At 36.6% G+C, this 16,165-nt stretch overlaps 1 non-coding gene across 1 annotated transcript; it reads right to left on the reverse strand.

Moving 5' to 3' along the window:
• Positions 1–6,676: 6,676 nt before the first annotated feature.
• LOC118913901 (small nucleolar RNA SNORA22) lies at positions 6,677–6,809 on the reverse strand. The gene has a single exon (XR_005025402.1). It is a non-coding gene; the product is annotated as a small nucleolar RNA SNORA22 (small nucleolar RNA).
• Between the last annotated feature and the right edge of the window lie 9,356 nt (positions 6,810–16,165).

Here is a 16,165-nt window from a genome sequence, read left to right on the forward strand (position 1 = left end):
TCCATTCTTGGGTTCTGTGATTCTGCTGCTGTTTTGTTCCTTCAGTTTTCCTTTGTTCTTATACTCCACATATGAGTGAAATCATTTCGTACTTGTCATTCTCTGCCTGGCTTATTTCACTGAGCATAATACCCTCTAGCTCCATCCATGCTGTTGCAAATGGTAGGATCTGTTTTTTTCTTATGGCTGAATAATATTTCATTGTGTATATGTACCACATCTTCTTGATCCATTCATCTACTGATGGACATTTAGGTTGCATATATTGATAATCACCCTAAAACTAAATGGACTGAATGCATCAATCAAAAGACAGAGTTACTGAATTGATAAAAAAAAAGAGACCCATCTATCTGCTGCCTATAGGAGACTCACTTAAACCCAAAAACATACACAGACTAAAACTGAGGGGATGGAAAAAAATATTTCATGCCAATAATAGGGAGAAAATAGCAGAAGTAGCAGTACTTATATCAGAAAAAATAGGTTTCAAAACAAAGAAAGTACAAGACACAAAGAAGGACATAACATAATGATAAAGGGGTCAGTCCAAAAAGAGGATATAACCATTATAAATATCTATGCTCCAAATATGGGAAACAAATACTAACAAAATTAAAGGGGGAAGTAGAATGCAATGCATTCATTTAAGGAGACTTCAATACACCACTCACTCCAAAAGACAGGTCAACCAGACAGAAAATAAGTAAGGAGACAGAGGCACTGAACAATGCATTAGAACAGATGGAGCTGACAGACATCTACAGGACACTCCACCCAAAAGCAGCAGGATACATATTCTTCTCAAGTGCACATGGAACATTTTTCAGAACAGATCACATACTAGGCCACAAAAAGAGCCTCAATAAATTCAGAAGGATTGAAATTCTGCCAACTACCTTCTCAGACCACAAAGTTAGGATATTATAAATAAACTATGCAAAGAAAACAAAAAATCCCACAAACACATGGAGGCTTTACAACATGCTCCTAAATAATCAATGGATCAATGACCAAAGAAAAACAGAGATCAATCAATATTTGGAGATAAATGAAAACAACAACTCAATACCCCAAAATCTGTGTGATGCAGCAAAGGCATCTCTAAGAGGAAAGTATACTGCAATACAGGCTTACCTCAAGAAAAAAGAACAATCCCAAATTAACAGTCTAAACTCGCAATTAATGAAACTAGAAAAAGAAGAACAAATGATGCCCAAAGTCAGTAGAATGAGGGACATGATAAAAATCAGAGCAGATATAAATACAATTGAGAAGAATAGAACAATGGAAAGAATGAATGAAATCAGGAGCTGGTTCTTCCAGAAAATAAACAAAATAGAATAAACCCCTAGATAGACTTATCAAGAAAAAAAGAGAGTCTAAACACATAAACAGAATCAGAAATGAGAAAGGAAAAACCACTACAAACACCACAGAAATATAAAGAATTATTAGAGAATACTATGAAAATCTATATGCAACAAACTGGATAACCTAGAAGAAATGAACAACTTTCTACAAAAATACAACCTTCCAAGATTGACCCAGGAAGAAACAGAAAATCTGAACAGACCAATTATCAGCAATGAAATCGAATTGATAATCAAAAAAACTACCTAAGAACAAAAGTCATGGATAAGATGGCTTCACTGATGAATTTTATCAAACATTTAGAGAAGACCTAATACCCATCCTCCTTAAAGTTTTCAAAAATGTAGAATAGGGAATACTTCCAAACTCATTCTATGAGACCAGCATCACTCTAACACTGAGACCAGACAAAGACACCACAAGAAAAGAAAATTACAGACTAATATCCCTGATGAACATAGATGCAAAAATCCTCAACAAAATACTAGCAAACTGAATTAAAAAAACACATCTAAAAGATCCATCATGATCAAGTGGGATTTATTCCAGGGATGCAAGGATTGCACAACATTCAAAAATCCATCAACATCATAAACCACATCAACTAAGAGAAGGACAAAAATCATGTGATCATCTCCATAGATGCTGAAAAAGCATTTTACAGAATTCAACACCCATTCATGATAAAAACTCTCAACAAAATAGGTAAAGAGGGCAAGTACCTCAACATAATAAAGGCCATATATGACAAACCCACAGCCAACATCATAGTTAATACTGGAAAACTGAAAGCTTTTCCTCTAAGATTGGGAACAAAACAAGGATGCCCACTCTCCCCACTTTTATTCAACATAGTACTGTAGGTCCTAGCCATGGCAATCAGACAGCACAAAGAAATAATTGGCATCCAGATTGGTAAGGAAAAAGGTAAAGTGTCACTGTCTAACTTCAAGTTTTACTACAAAGTCATAGTAATCAAAACAATTTGGTACTGGCACAAGAAAAGACCCATAGAACAATGGAATAGAATAGAGAGTCCAGATACAAATTCACACATATATGGCCAATTAATATAAAATAAAGGAGCCATAGGTATACAATGCAGAAATGACAGCCTGTTTAACACCTGTTTTTGGCAAAACTGGACAGCTACATGTAAGAGAATGAAACTGGATTATTGTCTAACTCCACACATAACAGTAAACTCAAAATCGATCAAAGACCTGAATGTAAGTCATGAAACCATAAAACTCTTAGAACAAAACATAGGCAAAACTCTCTTCAATATAAACATGAGCAACTTTTTCATGAACATATCTCTTTGGGCAAGGGAAACAGAAGCAAAAATGTACAAAAGGGACTAGATCAAACTAAAATGTTTCTGTACAGCAAAGGACACTATCAGCGGAACAAAAAGGCATCCTACAATATGGGAGAATGTATTTGTAAACAACTTATCCAATAAGGGCTTAACATCTAAAATATATAAAGAGCTCACACACCTCAACATACAAAAAACAAATAACCTGATTAAAAAATGAATGTAGGAATTGAACAAACACTTCTCCAAGGAAGAAATTCAGATGGCTAACAGGCACATGAAAAGATGCTCCACATCACTAATCATCAGGGAAATGCAAATTAAACCAGAATGACATATTACTTCATACCAGTTAGGATGGCCAACACCCAAAAGACAAGGAACAACAAATGCTGTCAAGGATGTGGAGAAAGGGGTACCCTCCTACACTGTTGGTGGGAATGTAAATTGGTGCACCATTGTGGAGTGAAATATGGAGGTTCCTCAAAAAACTAAAATTAGAAATACCACTTGACCCAGGAGTTCCACTCCTAGGAATTTACCCAAAGAAAACAAGTTCTCAGATTCAAAAAGACATATGCACCCCTATGTTTACTGCAGCAGTATTTACAATAGCCAAGACATGGAAGCAACCTAAGTGTCCATCAGTAGATGAAGGGATAAAGAAGAGGTGGTACATATACACAATGGATCACATTCAGCCATGAGGAGAAAATAAGTCCTACCATTTGCAACAACATGGATGGAGCTAGAGTGTATTATGCTCAGTGAAATTAGCCAAGTGGAGAAAGACAAGTACCAAATGATTTTAGTCATTTGTGGAGTATAACAACAAAGCAAAAACTGAAGGAACAAAACAGCAGCAAACTCACAGCACCTAAGAATGGACTAGCGCTTACCAAAGGGGAGGCGTTGGGGAGGGTGGGTAGGAAGTGAGTATTACGGGGAGGGTGGGATTAAGGGGCATTATGGTTAGCACACATAATATAGGGGGGCACAGGGAGGGAAGAATAGCACAGAGAAGACCAGTAGTGACTCTATAGCTTCTTCCTACGCTGATGGACAGTGACTGTAATGGGGTATGTGGTGGCGACCTGATAATGGGGGGAATCTAGTAACCACAATGTTGCTCATGTGAAACCTTCATAAGATTGTATATCAATGATACCTTAATTATTTAAAAAAAAGGAAATGGAAGTTGCCTTTCCCTTTAGCTGAGGTGGCCTCCTACTCAGTTGAGGAAACAGTATAGATGCTAGCACAGAAATAATAAAACATAGCAGACAGCATAGTCTAAGAGTCATATGAATGGTATAGGTAATTGACCCAGCAAGAGTTCAGAAGAAATTTTCCAGGACTGAGGTCAGGAAAAGCTTATTGGAGGAAACAGGATTTGATTTAAGAATTACAGGGAAGAAAAGCTTAGAAAATAGAAAAGGAGTTGGGAGGATCTTCCAAATATAATCCATTTATATTATGCTCTGGACATGGTGGGAATGCACATAAAAAAGTTTATTGTTTATTACTGCATTCTTTCAAATACACTGTAAGATCTTCCTTTGCTGCTCTCTCATGTTATGTAGGGTTCCATATTTTTTCCAGCCATTTTTTAGAATATTCTCATTTGGTGGTGTTTAAATGTCCAGTGCAATCAAAATCAAATTTCCATTATTTCTCATTCAATTGCAATTGATACTCCCACAACTGCAATTTGTGCTGATGAAAAGCAAGCCATCATATCCTGGGTCCCATCATTATTCTAGCTTCTGTACAATTCAGTGTCTACTTGGCCCACTCAACACAGAAACACTTTATTTTGGTGAAAGTGCAGTTGTCTTTCAGTGGTGCTCTTTGTGTTAAAGGTCTCTCAGGAGTTTTAGACTCTGTCAGGCAAGATGCAGGCACCAATCTCCATGTTACCACAAATTTCAGGGGACATGGGTCAAGTAACCACAAAATTTTAATACTATTTTGGTCACAACACATCATTAAGAGCCTGCTGAGCCCTCTCATTTGTCTGGGGATGAGCTATCTGTGGCAAACAGTACTGAAATATGATAGTACTCCCTATTATACATACAACCATCTTCACAGAAATCACTCTTTCATTACATGAACAGTTTATTTTGAACTTCTTTTTCTTACATAGCATGGAGGTGTGTGATGGTATAAGAGTTCAGGACAAGTTTTATCCAGCTTTTAAATTTTCTATAAGGGTGTGTCCATCAACTCTGCAATATATGGGTAATTTGTATCCACTATCTTCGGTTTTGGAAATTGTGAGATTATAAGTAAAATCCCATGTAACATCCTGCTTAAATAAGGAAGGGGAATGGCATAAATAACTGCCCTAGAGGTGGTCTGCTGATTGATTTATTCAAGGAACCATGAATACATCAATCTGGTTGAAGTGAAGGATATTAGCAATGGGATAGGGTAAGAATGTTAGAGTGGAATTTACAGGAAGATTGAAGAAGACTTTTAAAGGAACCTAGGACATTAATTTTATCCTGTAGGTGAAGGTTGTGAATCAAAAGAGTGACATACACAAGATACTCTTTTTAAATAAAGGTTAATCTGTAATCTAGGTGAGGTTCTGCTGTAGAGTCAGTAATTACATATATTTCATTGAACATATTTATGTTATTATGGTCTAACCATATGTACAAATTTCAGCCTATTTCCTGCCATGTCAGAACAATTCTGTGTGCCCAAGAAATAAGGATGTGGTCACGGAGATTTCTCCACTTGTAAAGGTCATTATTGGTTGCCAATTCATAGAATCGTGGGATATTTAAACTGCTTAAACCCTTCAGACATCATCTAGGCTAATCTCCACATTATCCACATGAGGAAACTGACATTCAAAGAGGATAGGTTAATTTACTCCACATTACACAGCTAACCAGAGGGAGAAGCTGGACGAAATGTCAGATCCACTGACCTTCTGTCCCAGCGTCCTCTGACTATCCCAGCTGAGGAGGCCATACAATAATGTGAGTTTCTGTTTGTTTTCACTTTTGTTCTGAGTACTGGGACCACTGAGAAAACAGTTTCTTTTACCTTATAGACCTTATACAATCATGTAACATTCAGATGGAGCAAGCTTGGAGTAGGGGTGGAGAACAGGAGTTCTAGTTTGGACATCTGCAGTGACGATAGCCTTCCACACTGTGATGTAAGCTTCATGAGGGCTGATGCTGTATGTGAGTTATCACTTTGTATATTCAAAGCTTCTAACACAGTGCTCAGCATATAGTAGATGCTCAACACACAGCACTTATCATTATTACTGATTACTTCAATATTAATGTTGGTTATGTTATTATCTTCTAAACTCCAAGAAGACAAGGTCAGTGCACTGGTTCTTAAAAACGTGAGGAGATGGAGCAGAATGAATCAGTAGCAAGACATGGCTGATTTCTCTCTCGGGGTCATGAGCTCTCTCTGAGGTTCTCAGTGAATTATAAATTTCATATTTGAAAAAACTGCTACTTTGGTTCTTTTTACTACTCATTCATTCTTTCATGGAATATTTATGGTGTACCTACTATGTGCTCAGGTTCTGCACCAGCACTGGGGCTGCAGATGAGTACTGGAATCTCAGTATGCAGTAGGAAAGGAAACAAAAAGTAAACATTTTAGCCTCTCCCAGTATGAGGAATGAGATGAAAGAAATGTTATGATATTACAGAAGGGAGAACAATTAAATCCACCCAAGGGGTCAGGGAAAAGTTCCAGCAACTGAGAACGACTGCTGCTGCTGTCCATATAACATCACTCCCCCTGAAGTTCCTGATCTTTCTCTTTGATGTGAAAAAATAATATGTTTCATGAGAGAAGTTCTATTCTTCATTTTCTTCTCATGTTTTATTTTAGTTTTTCATGAATACTTGGTTTTAGGAGTTCCCATTTTGTTATTTTAACCATATTTTTTCTATTTTTAGTTTCAATTTTCTTTCTCCATTTGTTTTTTTTTTTAAATGTGCTGACTTTCTGAATACATTTTAAAGGATAGAGTCCTTTCAATGCAGAGGATAAGAACAGATATTGCTCTAAGCACAGAATCAAAGCCAAGGAAACTATGAAACACACTTGGGTGCTCACTGTGCAATCTATCTCCATTAAGTTCAATCTCTGGGCCTGTAGTGAAGTTAATCACATCGAGAATTTGTAACACATATACTAAGAAAATATTGCAGGTACAAGGGGTGTTTTACTTTCCACTGCTGAACAGAGGCAGAGGTTGAACTTAAGTTGTCAGCAGACAGAGATACCTGCTTCATGCATAAGAGATGAGATAGTGCACAGAATGTCACAGGCAATGGAATGAAAATATAATGTCTTGCAGATCATCTCCAAGGATTCAAGTTTAGACTTGTAAAGTTACATTGAGGAACTGATACACAGATATAAGATTTTCCTAACAAGGAACATTTTGAGCTTCTAAACTTGGAATCGGTCAGTATTACTAAAAACTGAATTACAAAGAAATTCCTCACAAATTATAATTTTATGCCTAACCAAATAATGAATTCATATGTAATTGGCCAGCAAAGTCAATCACTGCTACTTTGATTTCTAGTCTTTGACAAAGGCTCAGGCACTTTTTAATTCACCAAAGACAGAGTTAACTTCTTTTCCCTGATGTCCTCACAGATCAAAGTCTCGCTAGTGCCATCTGCCTCAAGAATGCCCCAGATTAATATTGAAGGTTTTGGCTGGTCTTTAACTGGTGGTTGGAGGAATGGAACAGAGAAAATGTGGCAAATAGAGTGAATTTCAGGAAATGATGTTAAAATATTTTATTTAAAGCCCAGAAGTCCCTACTGTTCAGAGTGCATTCCAAATATCAGATGTTTTATGACACTGAATTGAATTGAACATAGTAAACCATTTATGATTTGTTGGTCTCCTGCTACTTAGACCAGTCTTGTACATTGGGGAAAGAATGGAAGTTCTGAAGTAGGAGCAATTGATTTTATAAGCACTTATAGAATTGTAGTCTTGGCTATCCAGGTTACTAGCTATTGTTCTGTTCAGATTTTCTACAGGATTCATTCTTAGTACATAGTGTTTTTACAGGAATTCATCTGTGTCTTATTGGTAATCCAATTTGTTGGCATACAGCTGTTCATAAGTATCTCCTTACAAGTCTTTTTTATTTCTGTTGCATCAGTTTTAATGTCCTCTCTCTCATTTCTGATTTTAGCTACGTGACTCTTCTCTAAGTTACATCAATTTGATGTATTTCTTCTTTTTTAATGTACTCCTTTACAGCTCTAAACCTCCTTCTTAGCAATGCTTCTGATGCATCCCATAATTTCTTGTATGTTATGCTTCCATTTTCATTTGTCTTAAGGTATTTTCTAAATTCCTTTGTGACTTCTTTGATCGATTGGTTGATTAAGAGTGTGTTGCTTAGTTTTCACATTTTTGCGGATTTTCTAGTTTTCCTTGTGCTATTGATTTCTAGTTTCATTCAACTGTGATTGAAAAAATACTTTCTATGATTTAAATGTTCAGGAATTTTTAAAGATTTGCTTTGTGTCCTAATGTGTCTATACTGGAGAATGTTCCATGTGCATTTAAGAAAACTGTATTCTGCTTCTCGGTGGATAAATGTCTATTAAGTCCATTGGTCTAATTGTTCACATACTCATTTCCTTATTGGTCTTCTTTCTGGTTGTTCTATTATGAGAAGTGAGATATTGAAGTCCCTCATATTACTGTGTTGTTATATATTTCTCCCTTCAATTCTATCAGTATGCTTCACACATTTAGAAGTTTTGAGGTTTGGTGCATAAATATTTATAATTACTCTATTTTCTTGGTGAATTGATCTTTTTATCATTATATAATGTCTTTCTTTGTCTCTCCTATCAGTTTTGGATTTAAAGTCTAGTTTGTTTGATATTAATATAACCATGCATGCACTCTTTGGTTACCATTTGCATGGAATATCTTTTTCCATCCAATCATATTCAGCTTATGTGTGTCTTAAATCTAAAGTGAATCTCCTGTAGGCAGCATACTGTTGGATCCTGATTTTTCATCCATTCAGTCAATCTATGTCTTTTGATTATGGAGTTTAATCCACTTTCATTTAACTACTGCCATTAAGAAAAATGTTTTCTGTATGTCTTTAAGCTTTCTTTGTCCCTTCTTTCCTCTTTTACTTCATTCCTTTGTGTTTCTTTTCTTGTAGTAATATGCTTGACTCTATTTCTCATTTCCTTTTGTGTATATTATCTAGACATTTGTGGTTACTATTGAAATATATAGAACAACTTAAAGTTATAGCATTCCATTTTAAACTGATAAGCAACTTCATTTCAATCACATACAAAAACTCTAATCTTTTTATAGACCCCATACACTTTATGTTATGAATGTCACCAATTGTACCTTTATATAGCCTATACCCTTTAACATAGACTTATACTTTACTTTTCCATTCAAATTCTATGCACCAAAATTACGATAGTACAGTTTACTGTATTTGTCATGTATTTACCTTCTGGAGAACTTTATATATTTGTATGGTTTTGTGTTATATTCTAGTGTCCATTCATTTCCACCTGTAGGATTCTCCTTAGCATTTCTTATATAGCAGGTCTAGCAGCAATAAACTTGGTCAGTTTTTGTTTACCTGCGAAGTCTTAATTTCTTCATTTTTGAAAGATAGCTTTGCCAGATCCAGTATTCTTGGATGTTAGTTTTTTCTTTCAGGACTTTGAATGTATCAGCCCACTCACTCCCTTCTGGTCTGCAAAGTTTCTACTAAGAAATCCCATGAAAACTTTATGGAATTTTCCTTAGATGTGACAAACCGCTTTCAAAATTCACTTTGACCTTAGAGAGTTTAATTATAATGGGTCTTGTTGTGGTTCCTTTTAATTTATTTGAGTTGGAGTTCTTTCAGCTTCTTGAATCTGTACACTCATTCCTTTCCTCAGATTCGGGAAGTTTTCAGCCGTTATTTCTTCTAATAAGCTCTAGGCTCCTTTCTTTCTCTTCTCCTCCTGGGATTCCCATAATGTATATAATCAGAAGTACTTTAGGATCTCTTCACTTCATTCTTCTTTCTTCTCTATCTCAGTGATTTCAAACGATCTATCTTCAGGTTTGCCGATTCTTCCTGCTGCCTGATGAATTCTGAGACTGAAGCCGCTCTAACGAATTTTTCAGTTTTTGTCATATCTTTCAGTTCCAGAATCTGGTTGTTTTTATACTTCTTACCTCTTTGTTGATATTTTCATTTTGTGTATGCATTGTTTTCCTGATTTTGTTTAGTTGTCTGTGTTCTCTTCTAGCTCACTGAAAATCTTTACAACTAGGTTTTAAATTCTTTGTCAGGTAGCTCATAGATCTGCATATCTTTAGGGTTAGTTTCCAGAGATTTATTTTGGTCTTTTGATAGGGCCATGTTTTCCTGTTTATTTGTATGCCTTGTAATTTTTTTCTGGGAATGTGGCATTTGGGAAAAAAAAAACACACCTCTCCCTGTCTTTACCTACTGGCTTCATGTAAGGAAAGACCTTCACCTATCTGTGACTGGAGTTTTTAAGATCTCTTGATCCCTTCTTTATCTCTTGCTTTCCCTGGCATCTGCCTGAATAATAGCAGCTCTAATATGCTGCTCACCTTTGCTTTCACTGGCTTCTGAACACTGGTGCCAGTCCTATCAGTGCTCCAAGCCAGGTAAGACCAGAAACCAGTCCCTTGAGCAACTCCCAGAAAATGCCAAGACATTGGACACATGGTGCAGTGTTTTTGTTTCTCTCCAGGGGGAGGAGCCCTGAGATGGGGGTTTTCCTCATGGTTGCTCTGGGCTGTGCTGCATAGGTGAAGGGGTATAAACAGGTGAATCAAATGTTGCAACTTTTCCTATCCCTTTCCCTGGAATCCCTTCTTGATTTTGCAATGGCCCTGGTGCTGTAGTTTCTTAACTGTTCTCTAGAGTCTTCACAGAGGTATTCTGGACCATAAAGTGTTGTTATCTCAGTGTCTCTGTGGTGGAAAGAGGGCCTGTATTTTCCTAGTCTGCCATCTTGCTCTACTTAGCAGGGTTTCAAACCTGGTTTTCTTTGACCCCAGAGTTCACATTTCTATAGACTATGTCACTCTGTCTTCGATATATGGTCTCCTTATGCTCATCTCCATTTCAGGCCTAAATTCACATTCTTGCCTTCTTGTTATACTAACTCAAACGTGAAAGGATTTTTGAAATTTAAATGACTACACTGTCACAAAACTTACCACAAGTAAGCATTATTTGTAAGTAAAACTTCTGGCTAATAACATATCATTTATAAGTGCTTATATGTTATAAATCTTATTCTACACTTATTATTTAATAATTACTATAACATAGATGTTGATTTGGGAAGAGGACAAATGGCCAGTGACCTGGAATGGATTACAGGTTTGTGAGCTATGCTGTACTGCCTACAGGTACTATAGAAAAGGTCTAGACAAATTGCTGGAGGTCGTTTTAGAAAATGATTACATCTACATTGGGAATTAAGAAGTTCTTCACTCATGTTATGTCATTTGGGCTGGTTCTTGAAGGACAAATAGGTCAATAAGTTATGTATGCTTCTTGCAGAGAGCAGTGTGGTTAAAGGTAGAGGGTGTTGGAAAGAAATGGTAAGGCATTCATTGTAGTGAAGGAGGGGAAGGGCAAAGGGTGGGTTTATTCAGGAGTTGATTTTAAAGTACCTGGATCTCTTGTTTTGACTTGGGGGTGACCTTTCCGTGAGACAGAAGGCTGCACATTGCTAACCTTAACATTGAGCCCCTGGAGTCCACATGAGGCATTGCATAAACTTCATACAGCTCTCCATAGGGTTTGACTTGACCCCTCAATTCTTATTCAGAAAGACCCCATATTAACTATACATATCTATCTGCTCTAAAAAATTCACACTGATCTAACCAATAAAGGTCCCCTTAGAACTAGGGATTTGATCCTAAGGACACAGCCAATCAAAACCATCCTAAACAGACAGCCTCACAAAGGTGAAGCATTCTCTAGGAGCCAAAATCACTTTACATTACAATACCCTTTGACTATACGCATTGGTCATATAGATCCTAAGTCCCAAATTACAAGATCTGCATCCTTAATCAAGTTACTTAAGCCCTCTGAGTCTCAGGCTCTTCATCTCTAAAATGCAGATAATGATGCTATTCTACCACAAAGGGTTGTGAGGATGAAATATGATAGTACATTAATGGGATTTGTATAATGTGGCTTCTAGTACACAAAATGAACTTTTTACTGCACTACCCCAGCCTGCCCCACAATGAGTTATTTTCAACATGCTGATCTATATTTGCTTGGCAATGAATAATGTTTTCCTCTTCACTGTTTCTATAACCAACCCTGGAAAATGTCTGCAATAATGGTGATCTGGCTTTGATGGCCTGGGAACTTCCTAGCATGGGTCTGCAAAAAATGATTGACCCAAACTTTACTTAGTTGACCAAACCTCACTGACCCTGCTGCTTGCCTTCACCTACATGACTGGTCATCATTGGGCATTTTTGTCACCTTGAAATCCAAGTCTCTGAGAGTTCCTGTTGTCCTGAGCCTCACCTGAATGAGCAGAACAGGAAAGACAGTCACTTTGAATTTTTATCCTCAAATAAAACTTTCCTTTCTGTAATGCTTTGATTTCTTCTTTATTTAGAAAAAGTCATTTGCCATGTATCCCAAAGGATGCTTCAATATCTCATTCATTGTCTTTTCTAGGCTCTCTCCTTTTCATGATGAGTGAGCCTTCACTGAACTATCTTTGAAATTCTACTTGTCAGGAAAACAGCCAAAATATTGAAACAGATGTCAAAAATTATTTTCTCAACTTGGAATCATTAAATGGATCTCTATTCATAGACAATATTAAATATAATTACATGATGTAACTGAAATTTAATCTAATGTTTTTCCTTCCAAAACATTTAAAGCAATGTTTTAATATAAAGTTTTGTCACCACAGTGTGTCTCTTACCCTTGAATGACTTCTTTTCTTCTTTTTTGTCTTCAATTTCAAACTTTAAGGAAGTATTTAATGAGGAAAGACATTAAATCATAGTCATCCTGATTTCTCAAACTATTTCTGAGATCAGGCATATCTCCCTAACTAGCCTGCCTGATCCTGAGAAATCCTGGTCAGGCTTGAAATCAGATCAGTGAGCATGACCCAATTCTTTTAGAGTCTGGAATGTGTCATGTTATCCAAGGCATAGCATGTGTTGGTAAGCCCTGTAGGCCAGATCTGTGTAGCCGTTGATTCACAAGCTTTCCCCAGTCTTTCCTCCACTGTTCGATTCACCCATCCATACAACTGGCCTTCAGTGCTGATCTTTTAGCCTCTCTCTTACCAGATATTTACTTTCTTCTATGATAAAACCTGATCAGCTTGACTGGAAACTGAGTAGCCTACTCAGGGTTTCTAATACATCTATATCACAGAGAGGCTGGGGACTTGGTCTATTAATCCATAGATCTTTCTATATATCTTAGCTCTAGAGCTTGACCTAAGTATTCTCTTAGAGCCCAAATTTCTTTGCCAGTAAAATGGGGATAATATTAATTATTTTCATTAGATTCTTATGAAGAAGGAATGGGTTAATGAAGATAAAGCACCTCTGACAGTACCTGGCATGCAGCAAGTCCTCATTAATAAGAATTACCAAAATTCACTGACTACACAGAACCATGGTATTTTCACATTTAAATTTGAGGATCACCTAGTACCTAAAAGTTCCAGCTATCAAGAGCTCTGCACATCCTTCAGAGTATATGTTCCCTATTCCCAGCAAATTTGCACATACTCTATTCGACATTTTGACACAGGAGGCCAGGTGATCCAGTATTTGTGTCTCCCAGTAACTGCTCCACACACATTACTCTGCCTTTACCCAGCTCCAGAGCCCATGCTTCTCACCAAAGCCTACCTCAGTAACATCTGTGGAACAGGTAATCAGGCTACTCAACCTTAAAAAATATGAACCACAAGCCCCCTTTCACAGAGTATGTCCCCGAAATTATGCCTGGGTGAGAAATTTGCATAGTTACTTATATGGGCATAGAGGATCTTTTGTGTTTTCTGAGCTGAGTAAAACATGTAGCTGGTCCAATATGCTAAATATAACCTTTAAGACATCAGTGAACAAAGCAGAAAACAAAGTATCCAACTGAACTGTCAGAAAAGACACACAGAAACAGAGGGCAGACTTCAGAGAAGAGCAGGCCATATGTTGAAAGTTCTATCTTGGTGGAAGAGCCACTAAAAATGTATTTTTCATGGGAAATGATTGAAGGATGCTTGGAAGAAGTGAGGAAGAGCCTTTCCTACATGTTGGGTTAACACAGACACTACAGAAGCAACTAACTGTTGCAGGAGATCTGTTATACAGAGTGACAATATGTCTTTCCTCACCACAGTCTCAGTTTGTACCCGTTTCTCTAGTATAAGTATTAATAATGCCTCTTTCACTCGCGACACAGTGCCAGTGTGGATGATAATCTATGTAGCATTACAGAGTACCCCAACAAAACATGCAAGATTTCTTAACGGCTTCTTAATATATTTGTATACATATTTGAACAAATCTATCTTCAGGTCACACAATTCCCTCTCTAAAACCATTACATTGTTTTGGCTCCTCCAAAAAGTATATACATTTTGGGGGATGCTGTCAATTCTAAACTAGTCAAGGTTTGTCCCATTCTTAATAGCACTTTCTCAGATATCAAAACACCTCTAAAACAACATGGCAGGAAAAATAAGGCAGACGATGCATCACCACAGGAAAAAATTTTAATGGCTGAAAAAATGTTTCATTTATTGGGTAAATGGTGAAAAATTTAGAATTTATGCTTGTTTGCAAGAGCAAAGGAGAACATCTATGAAACACAAATAAGAATAAAAATGAGATAGCAAGCTGAGATAAAGGAAAATATATGTGGATGACTAAAACAAGCAAATGATGACATGCAAAAATAATTCAATACAGCAGAACAAAATTCCACACTTGAGGCAAATAACGAATTACGAAAGAAAATTCAATCAGTAAAATAGAAGAAAATGTACGAAATGGTAATAACAAAGAAAACACTGTGTGATTTAGAGGACCAAAGAATTACAGGTGTTCAGATGAGAAACTAGAACAATAGGGACCCAAACAGTAAAGAAAGATAAACAGAAGAAAACGTTCCCTTGCTGATAACAGATGTGCATGTACAGATTGAAAGTACTCATCAGTATGCAGGCAAAATTAATGAAAAGAAACTCATACCTTGGGACATCTTTGCAAAAACTTTAAATTTTAGTATTAAACTTATAAATTTTATGATCATTAAAACAGGAAAAATGTTTACTGATAAATGCAGAAAAATCAACCCCCAAACAAGTTTCTACTCAGAAAAAAGCTAAATACAAGAAGCAAATGAAGTCATGCCTACCATGTTCGGGGTGGGGGGCAGGAGATAAAAAAGTTGTGACCCAAGATTTTTACCCAACTGACTGGTGATATACATGGGAAGAAAACAATGATTTAAAAGCAGTGGTACTACTCTCTCTCTTATTTTTTTTGTCACCTTTGACACATACAGAAAAGGAGGTCTTTATAACATAATAAGATAACAAGATGTGACTTCTCACAAGAAATTATTGGCCTGAGGGCTCTGGCCGACCCAAGCTATGACCAGCCACCCCAAAGTTGAAGGGGGTCAATTCCTCTACACACGTGTAATCCCTATTTGGTACAACCTTACGCTGTGGCACAGGAGTTGGGAAGCTCTCTTCTGAGATGTACAAGATTCACAAAACATAATTCTTATTCTCTCTTCAGTAGAAACTACCTTAATTGTACCTCGACTGAAAGAGAGATGAAGGCAGAACCCAAAAACCATCATATTTTGAAGGTGACTGGAGGGACGCTCAAACCACCCAAACATGGGGCTTTGAGGCATGAACAATGGCTAGAAATACAGGCACCACCTTGACTTTGTAATCTAAAGCTGGTCTTGAAAATTATTTACATGATTCAAAATTAGACATGTATTGTTTGGGGCTTTTAAGAGTATATTAACTTAACATTCAAAGTGAGGTGCACAAGGCTGATGCTGCTAAACCAAATGGACAACTGTCAGCCTTTATCTTATTCTCTCTGTAGCTTTTGTACCTGATTTTTTTAAAATGTGGTTTTGGAAGTGTACTTGTTATAAAAGGAATTTTAAATATTTACATAAGTGTTTGAAGTTAAATACAAAAGGAACTTTTTCCAACCTGCCCCATAATTTTCATCCTCAAACATAAATACTGTTAAAAATTTGTAACGCATCCTTAAAAAGTCATCTATATTATGCCATAAGACATTGTAGTGTAAGTACCTGACAATTAGCACTTTTAATTGTAATGTAAGTGCATGACATTAAGCTTTTGATTGCTGAGACAT

This window comes from Manis pentadactyla, chromosome X (genome assembly GCF_030020395.1).
Source record: "Manis pentadactyla isolate mManPen7 chromosome X, mManPen7.hap1, whole genome shotgun sequence".
NCBI classification, from domain to species: Eukaryota; Metazoa; Chordata; class Mammalia; order Pholidota; family Manidae; genus Manis; species Manis pentadactyla.